The sequence below is a fragment of the Rhinopithecus roxellana genome, chromosome 11 (genome assembly GCF_007565055.1).
Source record: "Rhinopithecus roxellana isolate Shanxi Qingling chromosome 11, ASM756505v1, whole genome shotgun sequence".
NCBI lineage: Eukaryota > Metazoa > Chordata > Mammalia > Primates > Cercopithecidae > Rhinopithecus > Rhinopithecus roxellana.
This window is the reverse complement of record NC_044559.1, coordinates 58,172,604-58,183,998: the sequence shown is the minus strand read 5'-3', so window position 1 is coordinate 58,183,998 and position 11,395 is coordinate 58,172,604. Positions and strand designations below refer to the sequence as shown.

Sequence of the window (11,395 nt, the reverse complement as noted above, 5' to 3'; positions counted from 1 at the left end):
AAATATCCCCCCAAATTATTTCAGAACTGTCATTATAAATTGATTTTATATTCATGTAGTTATCTTTTTATTGATCCATAATTCAAATTTAGCAAAAAATTAAAGATGAATCATAAATGAACACTTAGAAAAAGGTTCAATGTTGGCATTTTATCAAAATAGGTTAATAATTTCTTATTCCTTTCTCATAAAAAACTGGATAAATAGAAATTTTAATCTTCATAAAAATGGAAATTCCAATGCAGATCAAGTATTTGGTTATTTGGTTTGTTGAAAGCTTGACTTTGTTCACTTCATTTAGACAGACTATAGGATGAAAAACTTTAGCACTAGAAACAAAATTTGGCATTAGAATCACAGAGAATGGGATTTTGAAATGCCCCTGTGAGTTTATAGATGTTCCTAAAGTTCCATGTTTAATATTTTGAATAAAATAGGTGGCCATGCTCAGGATCTAGGAAGTTAATAGTAGCCTCTTTCTTTTTCAGATACATGTTGACCAGTGGTCATGCCACTGCCTATCTATTTGTTGAATATATTGTTTACACAGTAAGTTTATCTCCGTTTGCTGAGCCATTCTTAAGTAGCTCATGTGTGACTTGTACTTCTCTAAACCCTATATATACGATCTCCCTTGTTATTATTCCTTATTTTAACTCCTCAAAATATATTTGATAGATCTTTTAAAGGCCTGAATGGTTATGAAATACAAAGTCAAAGTTTCTTGACAGGTGATTAGCAGATTTCCCCGTTCTTCAAACGACCATTTCACATCTACCTGCAGAATCTACCACTCAGAATGGTGGTGTTTCCCAAATCATCCAAGCTAACAGAAAGTCTTTCTCTACTATTAATGAGAAGGCCCATCATTAGATTGAGAGCTCTTCTGGAAGTGACTCTGCCTGTATGTTCCCTACAAACAACCCCTAGAGAGTTAGCTGCTGAGATGGCTATGTTTTCAAACTCGAGCTGACTCGGAGAAAGCAGATCTGGAGTGGAGACATGGGATTTCTCATGGAAAGTGAAAATAACTCACTGAGAATCATGTTTTTTCAAACTCTTCTGTCTTTCAACAGTATGTTCTTATTACTGATTGTCAGAAAGCTGGTTTTGAGACTATAGCTTGGATTAAAGTAAGTTTTGTCTAGAATTGTTTCTCTATTCAGTATAGACATTTTCATGCTATGATTTATTTCTAAGCCTAGGGGAAACAATAAACAACATCTGGCTATCTTATTTCAAATTTGATATGTATGAATTGTGGATTGATCTTTATTGGAGCAAATTTGCAATCCAAATTCTCTTGGTGATTTATTTGCTTGGCACCTAATACACTTCTAAGCTTACAACAGTCATCTCATTTCAAATGTAAAGCCTCATTTTAAAAACAAAAACCATATACATACCCAAATATATAGAAAATAAAGAAAGACTAAAAAAATTTAATTTCCATAATTTTATCAAGAGACAGTCACTACTAATGCTTTGCTGGGGATCCTTCCAGACATTGTTCTATGTCTGTGTGTGTGTGTGTGTATTTTTAAATAAGATGATGCATTACAGAACACAAGACTTTATTATTAAAAAAAGATTAGACACAATTTCTATGCCTTAAAATATAATTCAACACAATTATTGTTTATGATTATAGATTATTAAGTTTTATAGATGTTCCATCATTTACTTCAGCAGTCTCCTATTTTAGACGTTTTCGTTATTTCCAGCATTTAAAGATTATATCTAAATCTTTATTTTTGTCTCTCATGAAGTGTCATGACCTGCCTGATGTTTAAATGCTCTGCTAGAAAGGAATGAGTATGAGGTGATAAGTCAGTGTGGAATGGGTAATCTCCTAAGATAGCAGTCCCCAACTTTTTTGGCATCAGGGACTGGTTTCATGGAAGATAATTATTCCATGGACAAGGGGACTTCCATGTGTCTCCTAGGAGCTGGTTTCAGGATGCTTCAAGAACATTACATTTATTATGTATTTTATTTCTTTTATATGTTACATTGTAATATATAAGAAAATAATTATATGCCATAATACAGAATCAGTGGGAGTCCTGAGCTTGTTTTCCTGCAACTAGATAGTCCCATCTGGGGGTGATGGGAGACGGTGAGAGATCATCAGGCATTAAATTTTCAGGAAGAACACGCAACCTAGGTCCTTTGCATGCACAGTTCTCAATAGGGTTCATGCTCCTATGAGAATCTAGTGCCACTGCTGATCTGACAGGAGGCAGAACTTCAGGTGGGAATGCCAGTGATAGGGAATGGCTGTAAATGCAGATGTAGCTTTGCTTGCTCACCTGTTGCACACTTCCTGCTGTGCAGCCTGGTTCCTAACAGTCCATGGCCTGTGTTGTGGGTTGGGGCCCACTGCCCTAAGAGACAGTGGCAATTAATCCAGGTTAAATGTGATGATGTCTTCAGCCTGGGATGTTAGAGGAGGAGGCAGTGAGAAGTGGTCAGAGCCTGGATTTATTTTATCTTTTTAAAAGCTAACAGAACTTGCGTATAGATTAGGTTGTGTGTTGTGGAAGAAAGAAAGTAGTCAAGGATCATCATATTAAGAGGACAAAGGAGGAAAAATGAACAACTCAGTAGATGCTTAAAGAAACACTGTTAAGAGGCAATATCCATTTCAGATTTTTAAAAAATTCTTTGCAAATTGAACAGAACAATTGAAGTCCCAAAATGATCAATAAAAACATCTTATTGATTTTGTCCATTCAGGCACTCTCTTACCAGATTAATGAATCTTTGTTGTATACAGCCTTAGGTTGGAGCAAACACTTGCCATGAACTGAGAGGGGCCTGCTGTCACTATGGTATAAATCTTGAGAGAAAGGCCAGCCATGACAGCAAAAGCATGTTCATCTTCAGAGTACTTTGGGGACACTCATAACTTCAAGTCATTGTTAAAAATTCTGAGACAAGGGAATTAGGAAGATTGACCTCCCCAGTAAGCTATGAGTCATGAGAATCTTTCCATAAGGAGAGCTAGCTAGGATGCAGGCATTCTGTGGCAGGTGGAGTTCGGGTGAATCTGCCGGTCCAGCCGAGAAGCCCTGTCTAATGACTGTTTTCCTCTGCAGTTCAGTCATCTGGCTGTCTGGGGAAGCACACTGACTGGTCTGGTGTTCTTTGGCATCTACTTAACCATCTGGTCCCCCATTCTTATTGCCCTAAATATGAGAGGACAGGTAAGTATGCCAGATTGGAAGTTTGCCTTCTGTGTCTTGTGATAACAATGTTTCTACATGTGTAGGCAAGCAGGCTCTCTGTGTTTTGCAACTGTATTGAGGTTCAGTAGAGGCTGGTGCTACCTGTTTCTATCAGGATCTATCAGAAGGTAAACCAAATTAAAGAATCTGGAAGATGTCATCCAGTTCACAGAAATGGCATTTTACATTTAAAGTATTATAAAAAGTCAACCTAAACCCCCTTACGTACCTGGCATGTCCACATTTTCATAATAAATTATGTGTTAACTGCACATCGTACTGATATGTACACTTTATGGCCCTTTGGAAACTGGAGCTATTTTGAGTTGTTCTTAATCCAGTGATTATATTCGTTACAGTTTTGATGTTGTATTCCGATTAGTAGTTATCCTCTGTTGAGTCATCTGTGGAAGTTAAATCTAACAGCTCTATGAACCAGTATCTCTTTGAACTAGAGAGGCTGAGATTAAAGGCCTTTATACTCACTTGAATGTCTTTTTATTTTTTTCTTTTATACTGCCTTTTTCTAGTGCATGAGATTGAGCCATCAACTGTGACAAACTGGATCATGGAATCTCACAGTATCAAGTTTGGATAGAAAGGAGCTTGGCAATCTTGTGGTCCACACCTCCTCAATTTACCAAGGAAGCTGTGCAAGCTCAGGTCTCCAGGTTCATCCCAGAGACCCCACCCTGGGGTTGCCCACAGCCGTCTTGTCCTTAGACCCCAAAAACAGGCTGCTGGGCCCTATGTTTTAGGGACCACTGCACTGGCCCTCCTTTGCTGGGTGTATTTCTCTGCACAGAGTGAAAAGCTGTGATGCACACAGCCACTTCTGGTGTGTTCTCTGGGCTCCCAGGAACCCAGGCCTCTTTCTCAAACAGCCAAATGCCCATTACCAAGGCCTGCTTGGGCCTCCTTCCAGATGCAGGCCAGTTTGCACAACCCTAGGTCCAAGGGGCAACTCTTTGCAAGGGGTGTGCACTGAGTAGATTGATGTTTGCACTGGTGTTTCCACCCACATTTAAAGGAGGATGTTCATGCTGGGGCACAGAACCCAGTGGAAAGGGAAGAACAGTGGGTCAGACTTCAATTGGTGTTTCCCACCCAGGAATACATATTTTAGGGGCAGGTCTGTGCATGGCACAGCTGTCTGCTATCTCTGCCTTACTTACTCTGCAGAAGTAAATGAAACCCCTGGGTTGACCGCAGTCTAGACTGTGTCCAGCAGCTGTTTCTTGTGAGGTAGCCCTGAGTAGTGTTGCTTGCCTTTTGACCTGGTGGCTCAATTGGCTAATATCCCAGGGTGCAGAGGACCTCCACTGAGGGTGCTAAGTGGGATGGACCTGTCCTGCACGAGTGAGCGTGCTTGCCCTCTAATGCATTTTTGCTTTTTGTAAGAAAAGAGGACAAATGTCAAATGTGCTTTTCAGTTCTTTTCCAAATTCAGACAATAGAGGAAATTAGAGGAGATTGAATAAACCCAGAAGATTGTTGTGTAGCAAAATGAGCATTTCCAACAAAGAAACTGTGTGTTTAAAGAAAGCAACTCTATTTTAAAGCAGTATGATTGAGCCCCACAAAACAAAGTTTCGGCTATAAGACAACAATCTTTTGGTAAGGTATTGGGGCTTAGAATATCTGTTTTGTGCTCTCTTCCTTCTGGTTCAGGGTTGATCTGCTATGATAAATATTTTATTTGGGGAATTTTTTGGTACTGAACAATAAGCAGGGCCACAGCTGATTGCCACAGACAATTTTCTAATTTAGAGGATAGTAACAGCTGACAGGATGGGTCACTTGGTTTGTGAATGGCAAACTACACCCATTTGTCGAGGTTTCTAGGTTGGTGAATGCTCAGAAATGAAGGGTATTCTAGAAAAAACTGCTTTTTATAGGCCCAGCACGCTTCCGCTGCACAACTCTGCTATCAAAAAGACTTTTTTTTTTTTTTTTTTTTAGACAGAGTCTTCCTCTGTTGCCCAGACTAGAATGCAGTAGCAAGATATCTGCTCACTGCAACCTCCACCTTCCAGGTTCTAAGCGATTCTCCTGCCTCAGCCTCTGGAGTAGCTGGGATTACAGGTGTGCACCACAATGCCTGGCTAATTTTGTATTTTTAGCAGAGATGGTGTTTCACCATGTTGGCTAGGCTGGTCTCAAATTCCTGACCTCAGGTGATCCACTGGCCTCAGCCTCCCAAAGTGCTAGGATTTCAGGTGTGAGCCACCATGCTTTTAAAATTACTATTTGAATAATGCTTCTGATGATTTTTCTTTTTTTTCTTGAGAGTGAGTTTTGCTCTTGTTGCCCAGGCTGGAGTGCAATGGCACAATCTCGGCTCACTGCAACGTTTGCCTCCCAGGTTCAAATGATTCTCCTGTCTCAGCCTCCCAAGTAGCTGGGATTAGAGGCATGCACCACCACACTTGGGTAATTTTTTATATTTAATAGAGATGGGGTTTCACCATGTTAGTCAGGCTGATCTCAAACTCCTGACATCAGGTGATCCACCAACCTTGACCTCCCAAAGTGCTGGGATTATATGCATGCAGTACCACACTTGGCCAGCTACTACTGATTTTTATAAACCATTTTTTTGTAGTTCACTAAACAGTAGGTTTTTGGCAAATAAACATGGTTATTTGATGCTCTACAATTAAACTGTGTAATATAGCAAATGGCATTTTCCACCGAGAAGCCAGAGAGATTTGACACACAAAACGTTTTCTCTATTCATAACTTTTTTTTGAGGTAGAGTTTCATTCTTGTTGCCCAGGCTGGAGTGTAATGATGTGATCTCAGCTCACTGTAATCTCCACCTCCCAAGTTCATGTGATTCTCCTGCCTCAGCCTCCTGTGTAGCTGGGATTAAAGGTGCCCGCCACCATACCCAGCTAAGTTTTGTATTTTTAGTAGAGACGAGGTTTCACCATGTTGGCAAGGCTGTTCTCGAGCTCCTGTGCTCAAGAGATCCACCCGCCTCAGCCTCCCAAAGTGCTGGGATTACAGGTGTGAGACACTGTGCCTGGCCTATAACATCTTTAACCTTCAAAAAGATGCACTGTTTCTGCTGGGGGGTTCTTTACTAATTTGATTAAATAATTCTTTGTTTTATTCATGATATTTGGAGTTTTTCTCATGGGGGAGAATGCAGGTTTTTTCTTGATGGTAAAGGAAAAGATAGACTGTAGAATTAGAATTCTTCTTTGCTATCAAAGAGTCTTTATCTTCTGTAAAGAATCTCATGATATGGTATGTGAAACCCAACCAGACAACACATTAGGAAGTTCCAGTTGAAGTTTCTGAAATCAAAGAAGCCGTCTGCATCCTTGCTCTCTTTAAAGTATGCCACATTTATGGTATCTTAAAAAGAACCCTGTTTTTCCTTTGTCTCTTCTCAAGCTTATATTTGTAGTAAGTTAAAAACTCAGATTGATCTGTTCTGATTAATGCCAGTCAAACCCTCAGCTATGGAAAATATGTGATAATGTTTTTCCTGTAGGGGACTATGTGTTTTTTCCCCCCAGTAACATATCTGTGAGATTTAAGTTTCCCTGTAATGGGTCCCCAAGGCAAATACTTAAAGGTAGAATATGACTAAATTCTTTTTAGCTCACTGCCTCCCCCAAAGTTGCCTACTGATAGAGAGTTGGAGAGATGAGGAAATCTTGATCCAAAATTAGATTAGGAAATGTGTTTATATTTTCTGCATGCTTTTCCCAATGCTTTTGACTTTAGTAGTGGTAGAGGGAATGCCATGTTACTTGACCTCTGTACAAAAGTCAGGAGGCCTGGCAGGGTTTACGCCCCAGGCAGTTATATAACCTTTGGCAAATCCCTTTACCTGCATTAATATCCCAGTCAGCAAAGTCAGAATAATACCATTCACCCTAATTACCTGAGAGGATTCTGGAAAATATATAACAACCTGTGGAAAATCTAAAACATGCATGCTCTTCTTTTTCCTGGAGTGATGAATTATTTTTAAACCTTCGTGAATAGAAAGATTGCTGTGATTTAAACTCCAAATTCTTTTGGCTACGTAGTTTTAACATTTTATAAGTTCTAAATTGGATGTTTCTCAGCAAGGTCCATTGATTACCTCCATTCAAATAATCTGGATTTCTTGTTAAAATGACAACCCCTCCACCTGCAGGCAATCTCTCTCCTCTCTCTCCTCTCTCTCCTCTCTCTCCCTCTCTCCCTCTCTCCCTCTCTCCCTCTCTCCCTCTCTCCCTCTCTCCCTCTCTCCCTCTCTCCCTCTCTCCCTCTCTCCCTCTCTCCTCTCTCCTCTCTCCTCTCTCCTCTCTCTCTCTCTCTCTCCTCTCTCTCCTCTCTCTCCTCTCTCTCCTCTCTCTCTCCTCTCTCTCTCCTCTCTCTCTCCTCTCTCTCCTCTCTCTCTCCTCTCTCTCTCCTCTCCCTCTCTCCCTCCCCCCCAACCCCTTTCACACACACACAAAGTGAATTTGGAACCTCTGGGTGTGGCACACCAGCACCTAAATTGTAATAAGTCTTCAGGTCATTCTTTCCTTTATACTTTGAGAACCACTGCTCCAAAACACCTAAAATATGACTCCATTAGAATGTTTTAGCTGTCATCGGGTGTTACAGGAGAAGATGATACACTGAAGATACAGCTGAGAATGTCAGTGGAGGAGAGATTTAGAGTGGGAATCTGCCTAGGGTCAGGAGAGGACTTGTTTTCAGGTTAAGTTCTGTGGTGTGGGGCCATGTTCGCTTGCCTTAGCATCCATTCTTCTTCACCCTTTCCTAATTGTTCTCATATGTGCTGTGACTTTCCCTCTTATTCCTGGGGAAAACTTCATCCCATCCCTTCTGTAGTGATTGGTTCATGAAGCCAAGAGACATGGGGACACATTTGTCAGAGGCTTCTGGGATAGCAGCAAGTGTGCTCGTAAAAGGATCCATCAAACAGACAGCTTTCTCATCTGAATGGTTGCTACTGTGATGCTGGGAATGGTTTAGCCAAAGGAGGAAAACCACCCTCAAAATCCTACTGCTGGCATGAAAGACTAGAAAGACAAAAAGGCAAACAAAACCAAAAGTCTTTTTTATTGCTTTATTATTTGACAAGTAAACAAAACCTAAAAGTCTCTGTGTGATTGTTGAGACCCTGTATAAAGCCAGCTTCAAAGCCCAACCCAAATGGGGCACTCAGAGAGTGTCTGCTGTGTGTGAATTGGCATTTTGGGCAGCTCTTGCCAAGGAAGCTTCTCTCCACCCAAGTGAGGCTGTCAAGATGTTTCCTTAGCTTCACAAGCACGTGGTCAGCCAAGGAAGTAAATGCTTTTTAAAAACAAAATCTTTAGTATAGCATTGTTTAACTGTTTTACTACACCTAAAGTTGCAGATTGGTTTACAAACCTTGTAAAGAATTATTTAGTGTTGCGATTATTAGTTTTTTAGGCAATAACATCCTGGAAAATGTCTAATGGGCATGTCTTAAGCTTATTGGAATTAATCTCAAATACAATATTGAATAGACTCAGTCCAGTTTTCTTCAAGTATCATATTTCAGAAACCTGAGCCCTGTCTGGTGAGGAGCAGTCAGCCTCACCAAGGAGGAAGTCCCGTCAGTAGAGGCTTGCCTTTCTGTTTGAAATAACATTGTGGCATATTTTTGTACAGTTTTCTTGAATATTGAAGTTGGCTGAATTATGTGTTGAAGTCTTATTTCCATTCTGGCTTTTAAACTTGTATATTTTGTGGAACAGTAAGACTCACAAGAAGTAACATGCTGTGTTTCTGGATGACATTCTTATCTAAATACAAAGCATGATGAGATGAGCAAAGTTAACATGGCAAGATTTCCTGGTTTCTCCCATACCTGTGACTATTGTCACCTGCACCCTGGGGTCCCCCATTCATGTATATTTCTCTTCTTGAAGCCTCCTGACATCAATCCCTGTCTGAGGCAATTTCTAGAACAAAAAAAAAATGAAAACTATAAGAAAAAGCACTCTTCACTGATAATAAAAAAAGAGTCAAAAACATTGACTTGACCAATGCTAGCAAGGTATGTTCTCATAGCCTATAAATATTTGGGATCTAAAATCAGAAAACTCAGGCATCCATCAGACAACAATTTTGTCACAGAATTGCTTGTCATTGTTACCTGTAATGCCAACTTGTTTTTGGTTTTCTTTTCCTAATTAACAAATGAAAAATAAAATGGATTTTTTAAGTTGAAAGCTACTTAAAGTGGTTTCAGATTCTTTCTATACGCAGTGATGAGCACAGCACCTTTATCAAAATTGCCTCTGGATTCTCTTGAATCCTTCCAAATTAAAGTGACCCGAATCCGATTTCTTTTCTATTCAGTTAAAATTGTTAACTGTGAAAGTAGGATTTGAACTCAATTACCTAATGCCTAAATCATTTATGACATTGAGTCTATTGTCCATATTAGCCATGCTTGTGTTATTTCTGAGCCTCAGCTTTTCAGGTGTATGAAGGAGATAATATCCTTGGATTTTTTATGGAAATTAAAGAAAATAAGGCATGTAAATAAGACTTTGTTGTTTATTGAAAACTTACTGTGTGTCAGACAGAATATATTTATGAAAATATATTTTTACTGTATTCAATTACATGCATAATAACTTTAGCATCAGCTCATTCAGTAATCTGCAACCTCAGGAAGCAGGCTTAGAGAGAAAGAATCAGCTTCTTGGCCAGTCGGGGAAAGAGTAGCTGGAATTTCCCCTGGAGTCAGACTCTAAGCTGTGAGTCTCCTCACTTTGTGACTCTGGATAGCACCTACAGTGATAATAAACCAGGCATCTGAGAAATGGTTAACACTCCTGAACATTTTGCACTTAATAAATTTTATTTGAAGTGACTTACCCTGCAATGCAATTTAATTTTTAAACAATAAATGGAGAGTTAGAAGGAATAAGCAGAGTTTGTGCTTGAACTGCAGTCTTGTGTCCATGAGCCGAATCTTTCTTATGGTAAAGCAGGTTTCAAACAACAGTGTTTATTTTTTATGTACATTATGAAAAGTCAAATGGTGTTTCTGGTTTTAGATCCTTGAGGAATTGCCACACTGTCTTCCACAATGGTTGAACTAATTTACACTCCCACCAACAGTGTAAAAGCTTTCTTATTTCTCCACATCCTCTCCAACATCTCTTGTTTCCAGACTTTTTAATGATCGCCATTCTAACTGGCATGAGATGGTATCTCATTGTGATTTTGATTTGCATTTCTCTAATGACCAGTGATGATGAGCTTTTTTTCATATGTTTGTTGGATGCATAAACGTCTTCTCTTGAGAAGTGTCTGTTCATATTCTTCATCCACTTTTTCGTGGGTTTGTTTGATTTTTTTCTTTTAAATTTGTTTAGGTTCCTTGTAGATTCTGGATATTAGACCTTTGTCAGATGAGTAGATTGCAACATTTTTCTCCCATTCTGTAAGTTACCTGTTCATTGTGATGATAGTTTCTTTTGCTGAGCAGAAGCTCTTTAGTTTAATTAAATCCCATTTGTCAATTTTGGCTTTTGTTGCAATTGCTTTTGGTGTTTTAGTCATGAAGTCTTTGCCCATGCCTATGTCCTGAATGGTGTTGCCTAGGTTTTCTCTAGGGTTTTTATAGCTTTAGGTTTTACATTTAAGTCTTTATTCAATCTTGAGTTAATTTTTTTAATAAAGTATAAGGAAGGGGTCCAGTTTCTGTTTTCTGTGTATGGCTAGCCAGTTTCTCTAGCACCATTTATTAAATAGGGAATCCTTTACCCATTGCTTGTTTTTGTCAGGTTTGTCAAAGATCAGATGGTTGTAAATGTGTGGTGTTATTTCTGAGGCCTCTGTTCTGTTCCATTGGTTTATACATCTGTTTTGGTCCCAGTACCATGCTGTTTTGGTTACTGAAGCCATGAGGTATAGTTTGAAGTCAGGTAGCGTGATGCCTCCAGCTTTGTTCTTTTTGCTTAGGACTGTCTTATCTATATGGGCTCTTTTTTGGTTCCATATGAAATTTAAAGTAGGGTTTTTTTTTTCTAGTTCTGTGAAGAAAGTCAATGGTAGCTATTGATACAAGTCAATAGCATTGTATCTATAAATTACTTTGGACCGTATGGCCATTTTCATGATCTTGAATCTTCCTATCCATGAGCATGGAATGTTTTTCCATTTGT

General features: G+C 39.3%; 1 pseudogene; it reads left to right on the top strand.

Moving 5' to 3' along the window:
• The first annotated feature begins 492 nt into the window (after positions 1-492).
• The window catches only part of LOC104677760, a 50,060-nt pseudogene continuing 39,157 nt past the window's right edge, over positions 493-11,395 (top strand).